The 11,676-nt window shown below is 39.6% G+C and overlaps 1 pseudogene; it reads right to left on the bottom strand.

The window, feature by feature from the left end:
- Nucleotides 1–3,346: 3,346 nt before the first annotated feature.
- On the bottom strand, nucleotides 3,347–3,755 carry LOC114033278 (annotated as a pseudogene).
- Nucleotides 3,756–11,676: the final 7,921 nt, after the last annotated feature.

The raw sequence follows: 11,676 nt of genomic DNA, 5'->3' as shown, positions 1-11,676 counted from the left end.
GAAGCGTGGGTGGCTGCCTGGAATAAACCACTCCGGGAGAGGCATCCCAGCTGGGGTGTTCACAAGGTGCCCTGGACAGCCATATATCTGCAGCTCTTCAGGGGAGGAAACCTGTGAATCCCTCTGCCTAGGACGGGGGGCTACATGAGGGCAGATGCAAAGGGCATGAAATGTTGTGTCACTGAATTCCCATGCCTGTCTGATCTCCCATTGGCTTCAGAGAAAAAATTCTGCCGTATTACTCCGCATCGCTCCTTTCGCTCAGTTTTGATCCTAATCTGTTCACTGGCCTGGGTATCTCTAGCAGCTCTTTCAAATGACCAGAGCCCCAGGATATCTTTGGGGCAAAGAGGAAAGAAGATGTGCATAAATGCTTCCAAAACTCTATTTCTGTAATTGGTTTTCCTTCTTGAAGAAATTGTCTGAAGGCAGAAACTTTGGACCAGAATCCCATTCTTCTAGGTCTGTAGGGCAAATCTAGTAGTACCAACTACTGCCATATCTCTAGCCCTTCAAAGTGTGTGATGAGCTTTACACACAGTATTTCCTTGGAGTCTCATGATAACCTTGGCCATATTACCTCTCTGGCCTTAGTTTCCTCATTTGTAAAGTGAAGGGGTTACACTAGATGATATTTAAGGGTCTATCCAGCTCTAAACCCATGTATGACCTATGAACCCTAGGGGGTAGCTACCATTACTTTTCCCAACTTGCAGATGATTAACAGAGACTCAGAAAAGTAAAATGATTGCATATAACTTGGACAGTATTAAAGGTAAGATTGGATCTGAAGCCTTCCTGATTTCAGTCCATCCCCTAGGCCATGCAGCCTCATTGTAACCAGTCTTCTAGGCATTCAGGAAAATGAGTTGTTCTGAACCAGGTATGCCTTGCTTAAAGAAAACCAGAAATATAATGGATTTTAAAAAGGACTTAATTCTGAGCTGCTGGATCGTAGATGAAGAGTTTGAAAAGACTCTCACAAGTGCTTCCTCTCCCCTCTGGCATTCTTCTCACATGGGAGAAGCATCCACCCTTTGGCCCTCTCTTCCGATTGGAGTCTCAGGTCTGGAACACCATTTCAGGAGGCACTCAGGCCAAGCCATACCTACTGCACTCCCCCCTCACCACCGTTGTCCCTGTCCAGTCATTCTAACCCTACCCACTTTAGGTATGGTCTTCTCTCATTGGGCCCTTTCCAAATGGATTTCTGCAATTGGCAGTGTCTATTCCTCTGGCCATGGGCTGAGTTGCACAGTCATTTCCTCAGCTTCTTTGGTACATCATGATGGCTGAGGCGCCAAGTATAAGGAACAATCAGAGATATATCAAACTCTCTTTGAGACAAACATATTCTCCCATTTGAAGTTTCTCCCCTCATTTGAAGCTCCTGAGCACTTTTCCTATACCTTTCCCATGGGATGTCATGGGCTACACTTGGGATTATGGTTATTTGTGCATGAGTCTTTTCTTAATTTGACTTTAAGCTGCTTAAGGACAGGAACTGTGATACTCACTTTGGGTCTGCAACAGCACATGACGAAGGGGACATACATAGGAGGCACCAAAGAAATTCTTGTTGAATGAGTGGAATTAACAAAAGCTAATGCATTTTTAAAATGGCAATGTAAATCAATTGGGAAATGGGATTCCATTTGTGTAATTCTATTATTTACAATTTTTCAGGAACATGTGTATGAAAAATCTCTATTGTGTTCAACAAGTAGCATAGATTTAGGGGCAATATATAGACATAATGCCAAAATTAGAATTAGGATGGCTTAGTTTCAAATCCTGCCACTGAGATATTAAACTGGACAAGTCAATGAAGCTCTTCATGCCTCAAGAAACTCTCTAAAATGAAGAAGACAGAGTAGAAATTGAAATAACCCAGGCCTTGAAGTACCAGAGTTCCTGGGTTCAAATCAGATGCTCACAACCTTAGGCAAGTCAATCTCCTTGGATTTCCTATCTGTACAACAAGATGATTGGGCAAATGACCTCTGAGCCCCTTCCAGATCTGGATCAATGATCCTCTGACCTCATGGTGCCTCAGTTTCCTAAATCTATAAAGGTCTGGAATATATGGCTTCTAAGGTCCCTTCCTGCACCATATTGATGATACTCTGACCTATTACATCCTAGAAAGTTTAGATCTGCTTTGGGGAGAGGCAGTTTCCATGCTGGGAGTTGTTATTTCTGATAAACTCACAAACTCATTGTGTGTGTTTCCATAATATCATTATTACATTATGGGTGTGACTATGGTAGTTCACTAAAGTTAAAGTGTAAAATAATGTCTAATGCCAGCTTACCTCACAGAATACTAAAGAGCTTTTAAAGTATTCTCACATTCACTCTCTTGTTTGAACCTCACAATAGCCTAGGCACAGACTAGCATCCCAATTTCGGATAAGAAACTGAGGCTCATTGAACATAAGGGATGAGTCCAAACTCACACAGATAAGAAGCAACAGACCTTAACCTTGAGCTCAGGTCTCTGAATTCCCAAGCCAGAAGCTTGTGTGTGTGCTTGTTTTGATATTGCTGATGTTTCAATTTTATGACACAGCCCCACTCAACAAGGAGATGAAGATGCATTGGCCTAAACAGGGATTGGATTCTGATGCTGCTACTCACTGCCTGTGTAACACTGGACAAGTCCCTTGATCTCCCTAAGATTCGGTTTCCTCTTCTGTAAAACTGGATTATTGAATCATAGATTTAGAGCTGGAAGAAACCTTAGAAGCCATTGGCCAACACTCCCATTTTGTTTTATTTTAAAATTTTGACCTTAAAGAACACCCCTCGTAGACCATTTCACATCATATACCTAGAGAAGGATGAAATGGAATCATGATTAAAAAAAATGATATAATCAAATTAGGGGAGCATAGAGAATTTTACCTGCCAGATTTAGGGAAAAGGGAGGGGTGTGTAACCACATAAGACATAGAGAGGATCACAGGAATAAAACAGATAATTTTGATCATGTTAAACTTAACATTTTTTCAACAAACAAAATCAATACAACCAAAATTAGAAGGGAAACAAGGGAGGGGGCAGAAATGGAAGGTAATTTATAGCAAGTTTCTCTAACAAAAACCTCATTTCTCAAATATAAAGAGAACTGAGCCAAATTTATTGAAAAAAAAAGAGCCATTCCTCAGTTGATAAATGGTCAATGGATAAGAACAGGCACTTTTTTTTATTTTTTAGGCAATTGGATTTAAGTGACTTGCCCAGAGTCACACAGCTAGTAAGTGTCAAGTGTTTGGTTTGAAACAGGCACTTTTTTTGGGGGGGGGGGGTTCCAAGTTTATTGGAAAGAAAGCAGAAGTAAATATTAGACAGCTCCTCTTGGTGTTTTGAAGTTCATTCCAACCATGGGCTGGGTAACTTGCTGGTTGGACAAACTGCCAAAGTCCAGGAATTTCAACATTTCTTTGGTATCAGGGTCCACTTCAATGATTTCCTGATCCAAAGCAGGCACCTCAGGGATGTAGTTTTCTCTCCTTTTTCTTTCCTCGTCCTGCAGTTTGATGGAGATACCTCTCACAGGATCCTCTCTGGATCCTCTTCATCAGATGAGTAACATAGCCTGCCATCTTGTTATGGAGCTTCTTGCTGGGGATGATGGCGATCTCCTTGCACAAGCGCTTGTTGGTGTGGAAGTCATTGCCCAGGCGGGTATAGTACTTCTCGACAATGACTTGCGACACCTTCTTCATGATCTTGGTCCGAACGTGACCCATGTTGGCTCCGAAGGGTGAAGGGATGAAACAGGCACTTTTCAAAGGAAGAAATTAATACTATCAGTCACATGAAAAAAATGCTCTAAATCACTAATGATTAGAAAAGTGGAAATTTAAATAACTCTGAGGTACCACCTCACTCCATCAGATTACTAACGTAACAGAAAAGGAAAATGACAAATGCTGGAGGAGATGTGGAAACATCAGGACACTAATGCACTGTTGGTGGAGTTGTGAACTGGTCCAACCATTATGAAGAACAATTTAAAACTATGCTCAAAGGGCTATAAAACTGTTCATATTCTTTTACCCAGCAATACCACTAATATATATGCATACAAAAGAAAAGGGAAAATAAATTATTTGTACAAATATATTTATAGCAGATTTTTTGTTGTTGTTACTTTGTTTTGTTTTGGTAGCAAAGAATTGGGAATCAAGGAGATGCCCATCAATTGGGTAATGGCTGAACAAATTGTAGTGTATGATTGTAATGGAATACAACTGTGATATAAGAAATGACAAGGGGGATGATTTCAGAAAAACCTGGGAAGACTTAAATGAATTGATACAATATGAAGTGAGCAGAACCAGAAGAACATTGTACACAGTAAAATCAATATTGTAATGATGGTGAATTGCAAATGATTTGGCTTCTTTGATCAAGACAATTCCAAAGGACCTATGTAGAAAAATGCTCTCCACTTTCAGAGAGAGAGAAATGATGAAGTTTGAGTGGATACTGAATATTTTTTTCATTTAATTTATTCTTCTTTCTTTTTATTTTTTTAACATGAATAATATGGAAATACGTTTTGCATGAATCCACACATATAATTGAAATCATATTGCTTGCCTTTTTAATGGATGAGGGAGGGGTGGAAGAGAGGGAAAGAATTTGGAACTAAATTTTAAAAATGAATGCTAAAAATAAATAAATAAGTGGTTGAATGAATGAATGAAAATAAAAAAAAGAAACAAATACCCCTCAAAATCAAGAAAGATGGAATATTTATGCATGAAAAGTAGAAGAAAATATAGGATTATGTGTGGGAAAAGGTAGCTTTCTATTACATATGGCTTACTTTATTTAAATTACATAATTAATTCCACATGCTACTTTCAAAGCTGCTAATTTCTCTGTTCCCTGCTGATTTTTCTTCTGTTCCATCCTGTGCATTTTTAAAATGCTTCAATGGCCTTCTTACCTCTTTTCTTAATTTTGTGATTGGCGACACAATCACTTATCCTCACCTCACTTCCAAATGCCACTCCCCCAAAACATTCTAAAGAAAGGAAACATGCAATGGTTATAACAAGTAAGCATAGTCAAGTAAAGCAAATCAACACATTTGCCTTATTCAAAAAAATAAATTAGTATGTCTCTTACAGAACCTTGTATCGATCACCCTTCTCTCATGAGGTGGATAGCATCCTTCTCCATCAGTTCTCCAGTGTCCTGGATGGTCATTGCATTGATCACTCAATCAGTAAATATTTAGTGAGTGCCTACAATATTCCGGTGCTGAGTTGTGATGGTGAGTACAAGGAGATTACATTCTAATCAGAGAGTGGTCTTTCCAAATTCTTTGTCTGCACAATGACATTACTGAATAAATTGTTCCCTGGAGTTGTTCACCTCACTCTATATCAGTTCACAGAAGTCTTCCAAGGTTTCTTTGAAACCATCTTTTTAATCTTTTCTTAGAGCACCATAGCATCCCATTGGGTTCACACACCCTAATTTGTTCAGCCATTCCCCAACAGATGGCTTCTCCCTTAGTTTCCAGTTCTACTTGACAAACTGCTCTGCCATAAGTATTTTTGTACATATAAATATTTTTCTACATTATTTGTCTCATTTGTGGTATTAACCTAGAAGCAGTTTTGTTATTTATGCATACACCCTCCCAGGTAATCAGGGTTAAGTGGCTTGTCCAGGGTCACAAAGTTACTAAGTGTCAAGTGTCAAAGGTTGGATTTGAACTCAGGTCCTACTGACTCCAGGGCCGATGGTCTACCTGCTTTGCCACCTAGCTGCCCCTTATATATGCACATTTTAATGACTTTTGGGTCATGAATTCAAATTGTTTTCCAGAAATGCTGAACCAATTTGCAGCTCAACCAGCAATGCACAAATGTAACTGTTTTTCATACTGTGCCTGCAATATTCATTATTTTCCTTTTTTTTTAAGTTATCTTTGCCAACATAATGTGTGGGAGAATCTTTAGAGCTGTTTTAGTTTGCATTTCTTTAAATATTAGTGATTTGGAGCATTGAACATTTAGATAACTTCCTTTGAGAATTGCCTATTTAGAACTTAGGCCATTTAGCTAATGATGAATGGCTCCAATTCTTATATATTTGGATCCATTCTTTATCAATTCCCTCATTCTACCGATGAGGAAAACCAAGTCAGTTAGGTGAAAGAATATGCCCAAAGTCCTACAAGTAGTAAGGAGAATAGCCACGACTCAAACTGAAGTCTTCTAATGAAAGATGCTGGACTTTTTCTCTGTATCTTACTGACTTTCACTCCACAGAATTCATGTGATCATAGATTTAGAAATGGAAGAGAGGCTGTTGGTCATCTGGTCTAAACCCTCATCTTACACCAGAAGAAATGAGGCCCAAAGACATTAAGTGTCTCCCCCAGAGTCATAAAGATACCAAGTGGCAGAGACAGGATTTGAACGCAGGTCCCCTACACCCAAATCTGTCATTTTTTTTTTCCATTGCCTTACATCATCTGTTACGTAAGGGGGGAAAGTGCTATGTAACGTATAAAACACTGTGGAATTCTGGATAAATTTTGTTCTTACTATTATAATGCACAATAACAAGCTCAGAATTATCCCTGGTACCTTTCAAGTCATCTTTTCCTTAGCCCTAAAGGAATCAGCGTTGCTAGAGAGAGTCAAGAACAATGATATTTTTAAGTACCTAATATGCATGAAGCACTCCGCCTAGACAGTCAACCTTGGTTCATTTGATAGAACTGATCCACAGGACCACCAAACAATGAAAGCAGGCTGGGCAAAAGGTACCTTTTTAAATGGAAAAGAAGCAAGGGGAAGCTAGGTGGCGCAGTGGAAAGAGCACTAGCCCTGAAGTCAGGAGGACCTGATTTCAAATCTGGCCTCAGACCAAACACTTGACACTTACTAGCTGTGTGACCCTGGGCAAGCCTAAAAAACACAAACAAAAAGAAAAAAAACAAAAAAGGATAGAGGAGATGGACATTTTAGGGGCAGCTAGCTGGTGCAGTGCATAGAGCATCAGCCCTGGATTCAGGAGGACCTGAGTTCAAATCCGGCCTCAGACCCATAACACTTACTAGCTGTGTGACCCTGAGCAAATCATTTAACCCCATTGCCTAGTCAAAAAAAAAAAGAAGAAGCAAAATATTTTCAGTTAATCAAACAAGCATTGATTAAGCAAATAATGATCTAGCAGAGGAGACATAAAAGAAGTGGTCAGATAGAGTGGAGGTGAAATGAGAGCGGTATTACAAAAATCCAGGTGGTTTGAATTAATTTCTATCAGATGTGAGAAAGGCAGTCATTGAGGGAGGTCTAAAAGGACTGCAGTGCTTCAGTGAAAGTAGGTCTGGTGGAAGGTCAGTGAACATGAGTTCAGGGTATTCTCCGTCAGCATGATTGGGGGATTTCCTCTAATTGAGTTCAGCAGTTTCTGAGTAATAGGTGAGGATAATAGGAGTGATACAGAACTGAAGTTTGGAAAGCAAAGAACACAAGGCAGGGTGGAGGGTGGGGGCACAAGATTGAACGGGAGAGTTGAAACGGCTCATTATTGGGTTAAGATTCAAGAGGGAGGAAAACTAAATAAGCATGAATAATGACCTCAGAAATATGGAGAAGTGGAAGCATTAGAGGCCTTAAGGAAGGGGGAAAGCAAGTAATGGGAGGGGTGAATCACAGGGAGAGCTGTCATGGTAAGAAGAGTTTCTAGATAGGGAGTACTACACTTGTGGGTGTGGATGTTTGCTTTTCTATATGGGGGCGAGATGAAATGAAGGTCATGGGATGTGAGGAGGTTGAAGAAATGGCTGATTATAGAGTTTGAAGGAACATGTCCATGAGTATTAAAGTCCCCTAACATAAAAGGAGAAAAGAAGGAAAAGGAGAGGGAAGGAAAAAGATAGAAATGGGAGCAGTTACTTGAAATCTCAGTGTCCTGTTCTGGCTCTATATCAGTAACATAAACGTGAAAAGTGCATGACCACCTAGCTGTCTATCCATATTGACCCTCAAAATATCAATAAACAAAATCAGTCACAGAAAATTTCTTTGTAACTTGTAGTAAGCCAAACTTGTTTCCGTAATTAGCCCAATTAATAAGTTTCCTTACCTAACTAAATTAATGATCTTTCTGAAATTGCCTTAAAGGAATGTTTTCTTTCCTAGGGGAGAAAAAAGCAAAACAACAAATGACTTGGGAATTCTCTGTTGCATTACAAAATAACCTTTGTGTAGTCATAAAGATAATATTGTTGTTGCTAATGTATCATCTGCTAACATTAAGAGAAAAATCAGTTTTTTTAAAGATAGTTTTAAGAAATGACATAAATAGACCCCAACTTATAAATATGCTGAGCTTCCAGGGTTCATCAATTTTTAAGGCATTGGGTGTGGGGCAGGGGAGACGATAGGCTGCATTTATCTACAGAAACCAGTTACAATGAGGAGTTAGAACCTCTGCCAGGAGGCAATGTGGTGTACTAAATTCAGTCCTACCCTTGAAATCCAGAGGCCCTGGGTCTGAATTCTTGAACAATTACTTGCTGTCTGTGGCACCTAGGCAAAGTCACATAAACCCTCTGAATCTCAGTTTCCTCATCTGTAAAATTAAATTAAAAAAAGCATTTGAAGATGCCAGGACTGCTCAGTAAAAGGCTCTTTGGGAGGGTTGTGAGAGCTAAGTTATCACTGGTACTGCTCCCCTGTCCAAATAGGTGAAATACCTGAAGATTAGGCAGATTACATCAAATATCATAGGGAATTTTCCCATAAAATATGTTCATGCTAAGTATAGATCAGACAATATGCTATTTCCCTGTGCAGTAAACTAAAAAAAAACAAAATATGCATGCATTTTGTCAGTCACCTACTATTCTCCCCAGAACATGGTGTATTTGTCTATACCTGCAGGCAGCTGTGGTGACAGCCCACATTAGAGGAAGCATGGTTCAGTGGATAGAATGTTGTCCCTTACTAGCTACTGATCAGGTGTGACTCAGTTCCTCATATTTACAATGAAAGATTTGGACTTGATGGCTTCCAAAGTCCTTCTCCCTCCTCAATCTATGATCAAATAACCCTGAGATATTGAAAATCATCACATATGCCTAATCATAATCTGATTAAATTTGGGTGCATCTACCACAGTTATATGCCACTGATGGATTCGGGTCATAGCTGTTGGGATGCAATATGCTGATGGTATCGACCTACCTACACTGGCACCACTTTCTTACATTTTCATGATCCTGTCTCCTTGTTACCTTAACAGGTTCCTTTGGGGCAACAGATGTTCGTGTTAGTGCCCATCAGGAGCAAGGAATATCCCCAGTCTTTTTGCCCTCTCCCTCTTTCTGCTGCCTACGTGTTACCATGTAGCTTTGGGAATATGAGTGCTGCTTCCTTTCTTGGGTGTATTCAGCAGGTAAAAAGCCAACATTCCTGCACTGATATTAAGACTGTCAAGTGGATTGCCTTAGTACTTGATCTCTTGTTCCTTGGACTCCAACCTTCTCAATTCTAATGGAAGTGGGAATAGCAGCATCTGAGCATGAGGCCTTCAAGGGATAGACTTGTTTCGCCAGCAGCCTTCTTCCTCTACTCCCACAGTCATGCACTAGCCACATGGAGGCCTCTAGCAGTGACTTTCATCCTCCCCCCAACTATTACTAGTTTCTCTTTCTTTTTCATTTCCTGATCCACTTTTTTTAATTGATTGTGAGGAACTGGGAAGTTGATTCATTCGTTAAGCTGGCCAGAGGTTCTGAAAAAAAAAAAAAGCTCCATCATCCAAAGGTCCTCAAAGCAGTGAACATACCTAACACAATTCATGCACCAGCAGGCCATGGCACAGCCAACTGCCATTTTTTGCAGTATCATTTATTAGCCTTGCATACAGCTGAAAATCTCCTCATTTTCTTTTTACATTGTACTAAAGATATAATTTTGAATGTGCCTCTCATGCCCTTCCCCCCAAAGTGATTATACAGTGCCCTCAAGCATTCATGTACTGGCACAGATGGATTTTCCATTTTTAACATGTGGAGAACATTAAACAGAGACTCTCTAGGGCCCCCTGGCAGGCCTCTTGGTTTTTCTCTGTCTGACACCTGCCATTCTTGAAGCATCACATATGATGCCAACATGTCAGCCAAGGATTAGGTTTCTCCTATCCTTCTAGAAACTCCTGAGACTAATGGCGACTTACTTTAGGAGATGCACTCAAGAAACAGTTCAAATATCTAGGCCAGACCTGGTCAAAGATCACTGGCCATACTCTGGTTCTATGATCATGTTCGGGCCTGAAGAACATTGTCCATGTATTTTTGTAACCAACGATGTGTGTGTGTGTGTGTGTGTGTGTGTGTGTGTGTGTGTGTGTGTGTTCATATGTGGGTGTATTCTTCCCTCCTTTAACCAGTTCATAGAAGAATGAAGTTGAATTGGCAGCCTCCTCTAACCCCCTTTTCCTAGTTTGAATAATTGTTTACTCACACCCCACATTATCTAAGGAAATATCCCCTAACCTTTTTGGCCTCCCTGTACCCAGGCAGTACATGCTTCTCCCTTTCTCTTTCTATTCTTCCTTTATGATCATGGAGTTAGATGTTTCAAAGAATGATCACAGATGGCCTCACAGGCATAACCCTTTCATCAGAGATAAGATCATGTCCCCAAAGGTTCCTACCACATTGGGAAGGATTTTTTTTTAAACTTTTTTGAATTGGAGCTACCATCTAAGAAATGTAAAGAAACCTTCTGTTATGCCAAGCTGGATTCCCTGTTTTCAAGCTCATAGGTCAGAATATTATAGAAAGAATTTTAATTAAAAGAAAGAGGAGATCAAAAGAGGTCTCTGAATGAGAAACCTGACATTCCAAAGATATGCATACATTTCAAATTTGGGAACTCTTCTGTTGAATATTTCCCATCCCCCTCAAGTCTTATCTTTGCCAACTGCTACTAATATTCAATGGAAGGAAACAAAAGACAATCTTTTCTCTTTTTCTCCATCTTTCCTTCTCCCTCCCTTCTGTCTTTCTCCTCTCTTTCACTCTACATGTAGAGTGTCTCTTACTGTCTTGGTCTCTCCCTCTCATTTTCCCCTCCTTCTTCATCTTCCTTCCATTCCTCATGAGACAGGGACAGACATTACACTTCTGACACATAAAGGTTGTTTGATCTTGGGCAAGTCACTTAATCTTTTAAGAACTCTGGCAACTTTCTAGGACTAGAAATTGCAGGGAAAGTGTAGATTTAAAGAGGAAGTTCTTCACCAGGAGTATCATAAAGCATTGATATCTCAGTCAGGGAAAAAAGAAAGAGAAAAAGAGAGAATGAGAGAAAGAGAGAAAGAGAGAAAGAGAGAAAGAAAGAAAGAAAGAAAGAAAGAAAGAAAGAAAGAAAGAAAGAAAGAAAGAAAGAAAGAAAGAAAGAAAGAAAGAAAGAAAGAAAGAAAGAAAGAAAGAAAGGAAGGAAGAAAGAAAGAAAGAAAGAAAGAAAGGAGGGACAGAGGGAGGAGAAATAAAAGGAAGGAAAGAAAAACATCCATCCCACAAGGCTGTCATATATATCAAAGGATTTAAAGGAGGTGGAGGACTTTGAAAACTTAAAATGCTCCACAAAATGAATTACAAAACACACTAAAAAAGTAAATTAG

Source organism: Vombatus ursinus, unplaced genomic scaffold, assembly GCF_900497805.2.
Source record: "Vombatus ursinus unplaced genomic scaffold, bare-nosed wombat genome assembly UNPS02006874.1, whole genome shotgun sequence".
Taxonomy (NCBI): domain Eukaryota; kingdom Metazoa; phylum Chordata; class Mammalia; order Diprotodontia; family Vombatidae; genus Vombatus; species Vombatus ursinus.
This window is presented reverse-complemented; position numbering and strand designations above follow the sequence as displayed.